This window comes from Gossypium hirsutum, chromosome D01, assembly GCF_007990345.1.
Source record: "Gossypium hirsutum isolate 1008001.06 chromosome D01, Gossypium_hirsutum_v2.1, whole genome shotgun sequence".
Classification (NCBI taxonomy): Eukaryota; Viridiplantae; Streptophyta; class Magnoliopsida; order Malvales; family Malvaceae; genus Gossypium; species Gossypium hirsutum.
The window spans coordinates 40,665,021-40,670,577 of NC_053437.1; the positions used below are offsets into that span (position 1 = coordinate 40,665,021).

Here is a 5,557-nt window from a genome sequence, read left to right on the forward strand (position 1 = left end):
ATTGAAACTTTGATTGAAATCTATATGTTGTGAAATTTTAGGGATACACTAAGTATTCTAAAGAGATGCTAAAGCTGAAAAAAAGAGAGGAAAACACAAGTATTTCGAACTGACTATTTTGATGAATGTATGTTATAAATGATGTGATTAAATGATTAATGTGAAATGATGAGTATATACCAATTCTCATGACATGCGATTTTCTGGCGAAATTGATTATGCATGATATATATATTTTAATCATGGCACTGTTTTATTAGCTAAGATTTGATTTGCATGTTAAGCATGCCCACTGAGAATATTGTTCACGTGTCATATCACATGCATGGGGTTGGGATGATTATGAAAGGAAGAAGACTTTGGTGATTTTACTGCAATATTGAGTGGCTTGTCCAGAACACTATTGAGTGGCTTGGCCACAACGTTATTGAGTGGTTTGACCACAATGATGCAGCTTGACTGCGATATTGAGTGGCTTTGCCACAATGTTATTGAGTGGCTTCACCACAACAATACAGCTTGACTGTGATATTGAATGGCTTGGCCATAATGTGGTGTGTTATTGGATGGATGAGTTTTGAGGAACACTTTATAGGTGTGTAACGGAGATGGGTAGGAATGCTTTTGAAAGACTTGCACTGTTTTCAGAAAAAGTTGTATCAACATTCTTATGCACATTGTTATATGTGAAATTATGTTGAAATACACATGTTGCTATAATATTGATATGTATGACTTTATTACTACTTTCTTTTATGTTGAATTCACACTAAGCTTTAAAAGCTCACCCTTTCAATTTCCTAACTTTTCAGATAGCCCACTAGGTTAGGACATGGGTTGGGCTTACGGAGAAGAACTCAAATATTTTACAAATAAACTGCTAAACTTTATTAATTTGATATTTTGTACTGTTTTATTATTATTTGCAGACTATGGCATGGGACGTTGATTTTTGGATTTTGGGTTTATTCTGCATGATGTGGTTTAGACAAACTTGAAATTTGATTTATCCATTTGGTATGAGAAATTGGTTTTGTTACAATTTCGATTTTAACCCAACGATTTTAATTTGAACTTAAAAACTCATTTTTACAAAAATTTAGTCTAGTTTATATAAATAATCAATAATTTATTAAATGTGTCAAATCATGATTTTTAACCAACAACATGATTTTTTGTAAAATTTTTCGCTGCGATATTTTCAAATTAATTTTTTTTAAATACTCAATCTTTGACTTTTCAAAGCGATTCAATTTTTGATAATAAGTTTCTAAAGAAATCGAAAGAGAAAACTTTAGATTTTTCTCAAAACAACACACTGATTTTAAATAAAAAAGGTAATGAATTTTTAAAAAAATTGTTAAACGATTTTCACGCCATTATCATGCCCAATCTGATCATTGAGATTCGACCATAACATTTAGGTTGGGTTTAGGAGGTTACAAAAATATTGTCTTGACATCGGATTTCTAGATCTCGTAACCGAGAGTCACCGCAATGGAAAGTAATATGAGGATTAACTTGAGCATGGCAACCGGAGAGAAGGTTTCTTTTGTAATCTATACATTCTTTCTAAGTACAACCTTTTGTTACAAGTTTGGCCTTTTAGGTTTCCACTTTTCCATCCGCTTTTCTTTTCCTCTTATAGTTCTAATTACACCCTATTGGTTTTATCCCTTCCGATAAGTCTACAAGTTTCAACACTAAGTTGGAATACATAAAGCCCATCTCAACTTTCATAAATATTTCCCAGATCATAGAATTAGCACTCTGCATCACTTCGTCATATGTGAGTGGTCATAATATTCCTGTTTTGTAGACTCTGTGTTAAACACACTTCCGACAGATTGGAAGAACTCAGGCCTAGGAGAGACCTCCCACTACGACGAGGCTCCCTATGTTGCTGATGGTTTGCATGTCTACTATTAGGAGTTGGTTCTGGTAATGTTTCCATAGGGTTTTGTATATTTCCCAAAAGCTCCTCGAGTACCTCTTTACTCCAAGGTTTGAAGTCATTCATGTAACTTTCTTCAAGAAAAGTAGTATGAGTTGACACTATAATAGTTTTCTCTTTCGGGTTATAAAACAAATCACCCTTTGTTCCCTTTGGATATCCTACACACATACACAATTCTATCTATGAGTCCAACTTCCTCGCATCTTTATCCAATACATGTTTTGGGCATCCCCAAATCCTTAAATGCTTTAGACATGGCTTCTTGTCATGCCACAATTCATATGGGAGTTTCCGATGCCACCTTATTTTGCACATCATTTAGAATATAGTAAGTCATTTGTACCGAATATCCCCATTAAAAGAATAGCAGCTTCGAATAACTTAACATCAAACGTACCATGTCTAACAATGTTTGATTCCTTCTATCTGCAATTCCATTCTATTATGGAGTGTCCAGTGCGATTAACTTCAATAGAATCTCATTCTCTATAAGGTACTAAAAACACGAAAATATATACACTTTTTATGCCCTTTTTTAACTCAAATTCATGCAGTTTCGGTAAAATTCTTATAAAAAAATATATAATAATTATAAAATAATTAAATTTCACTCAAATAATTAAAATTTTTTATTTTAATTAGCTTTATATCAAATTTTTATGAATTTTTATCATTTTCGACAGGTTCGCACAAAGGGCGAAAATTGACTCGACAGATACTACTAGAAGCGCAAAATCAAGAAGCAGTTTTGAAGCATCAAGGTAAATTAATTTTTCAGCCTAAGACGGTCCAAATTATGATTATTAATTCATAATATAATTAATTTTAATTTTAAACCAATTTAATTTGGGTTAAAAAATTATTATTAATTCATTATGGAAAAGGCCCAATTAAGCTGAACCGAGAAAACTGATCCAACCGAGCACTGGGCAGCCCAAAACCGTCCCACATGCTGACCAAATCAGCTTTTTTGGATGATTATTTGGCTTGCAAAATATCCCTTGAAGACTCCCCCAATTTGCATTCAAACCCCTCCACTATTTATGCCTTCCTAGATTTGCCCCTACCTTAAAATAGCAAGTTTGAAACCTTCAAACTTGCCACATGTGTGGCCGGCCATGAGGGGACTCTATGGCTGCTAATTTTTGCTATTTTTAACAGCCTACTCAACCTATAAATACCCCCTTGGCTGTTCACTTAAAAAACATCTCAAACCCTTTCATCCTTTCACTTTTCTCTCACTCTCTCCTTTCAAAACCCCTTCCTTGTTCTTTATTCCTTTCCAATTTCACCTCTTGAGAAATATTATTTCAACCACCATTGGAAGCATAGTTCAAGTGTTCGTATAAGCAACGGTTCAACAAAGACAAGTGGAGAAGGAGGAGCAGAGCAAACTAGTCAAACCTTAGAGAAACACCGGATTTGATTCTTGTTCCTTATCCTTTTAATTTGATTGTTGTTGTTATGAACATTCCTATGAATATTTGTGATGTTGATATGTCTAATTTAATTAATATGGCTTAAATTTAATTCGTGTTAGGTTCATTGCATTTTGTCTACTTAATTTATAAAATTGTGTTTGATTTGTTATAGGCCTTGGTAAGATGTTTGATTAAGTAAAACCATGACTAAGTTATTCTTGCATTACAATTGTAAGGTGACTAATGAATTAATTATTTAAACGGATTGAAATTGTAATTAATTGACACAATATTTAATCAATGCATGTTTAATCATCTAAGGTAGCTGAGGGTTAAATTAGCAATGGTATCTAACGATACATTAGCTTTGCATAACTTGCAAGATTATTGTGATTAAATTGTTTCAAGGTAGAAATACATTGTTACATCACGTAATCTTTTATGTGCTTATTAAAATTGAACTAATTGTTTGAATTGGCATAGAGATATGTACAAGAGATTATTTTGATTTCATAAGTATGTATGTGCATTAACACATTTGCTTATTAAAATTTGTTTACCCGATTGAATTGACATAGAGATATAGCCAAGAGATAAATGGATTTTGGTAGGTGAGCCTGTTCATAAGTTAGCAAATTACATAGTTGCTGTGAATTTGTTCGTAACAACATGAACATGAGTTTAATAATTCTAAGTTAAGAAATGTAATTAATCTAACACAATTATGTCATCTTGATTAAAATCATCTTTGAAATCAGGCATTGGAACATTTATTTCCTTTTTATTTATTTTACTTAGTTAAAAATCTTAGTTTTTAATCACCTCCTCAAATCAAAATATTTTTCTTCACCAAAGTATTTTTAATTGCATTCATAAATAATCCTTTTCAAAGTCCCTGTGGGTACGATAACTCGACATTTACTTGTCACTTTATTACTTGTTGCGATTGTGTACACTTGCACATTTTCGTCGTTCGAAGTGTTTTTGGCGCCATTGCCGGGGACTATTATTATTTGTGAATTTGTTAATTTTACATTTTGGTATCTTTTTCTGTTCAATTTTAACTTAATTAATTTTTTGTGTTATTTCAGGTATTTATGAGTATTGATCAAATCATCGATTTACTCCCCGTAGACCCTGAGATTGAAATAACTTTTCGACAGTGAAGAACACAAGCAAGTTAGAGAATGACCAAAGAGATGAACTTTGAAAATTTGAATCAAGGAAACGAAGCAAACCCTACTCAAAATCCTATCCTTATTGCTGTAGATAGGGATAGAGCTCTAAGACAATATGTCGTGCCAGTGTTTCATGATCTTAATCCTTGTATTAAGAGACTCAAAATTGAGGCACAATAGTTTGAGCTGAAGCCAGCCATGTTCCAAATGCTTCAGACAGTGGGCCAATTCAGTGGAATGCCTACTGAAGATCCTCATCTTCATTAAAAGGCTGTTTATGGAAATGAGCGATTCTTTCAAGCTAGCCGAAGTACCCGAAGATGCACTTCAATTAAAGTTGTTCCCATATTCGCTAAGGGACAAAGGTTGAGCCTGGTTGAACTCATTGCCACCAAATTCAATTTCTACATGGCAAGAGTTAGCAGAAATATTCCTCATGAAGTATTTCCTGCCTAGCAAGAATGCTAAGTTGAGGAACGAGATCACTGATTTCCAACAAATGGATGATGAGTCCTTGTATGAGACAAGGGAAAGATATAAAGAATTGTTACGAAAGTGCCCTCATCGTGGAATCTCTCACTGCATCCAACTTGAGACTTTCTATTAGGGTCTCAATGCTTACATGAGAATGGCAGTGGATGCCTATGTTAATGGTGCTCTCCTTTTAGGTCTTATAATGAGGCTCATGAAATCATCGAGAGGATTGCCAGAAACAATTATCAATCGCCAACCAATCGAGTAGCGTTAGGAAGACAAGTCACTAGAGTACATGAAGTGGACGCTCTCACTTCACTTGCATCTCAGGTATCTTTGATTTCCTCAATGCATAAACATTTTACCACTAATGGGTTTAATAGTTTTGTAGCTCAGCCACCCAATCAATTTGAAAATATAGCCTATGTCTATTGTGGGGGAGGACATTTTTTCGAAGGATGTCCATTGAACCCAGAATTTGTGTATTACATAGGTAATCAGAACCAAAACCGAGGAAGGTAAGGATT

The 5,557-nt window shown here is 33.7% G+C and overlaps 1 non-coding gene across 1 annotated transcript; it reads right to left on the minus strand.

Moving 5' to 3' along the window:
- Positions 1-5,022: 5,022 nt before the first annotated feature.
- On the minus strand, positions 5,023-5,129 carry LOC121214178 (small nucleolar RNA R71). Its single transcript, XR_005909764.1, has one exon. It is a non-coding gene; the product is annotated as a small nucleolar RNA R71 (small nucleolar RNA).
- Between the last annotated feature and the right edge of the window lie 428 nt (positions 5,130-5,557).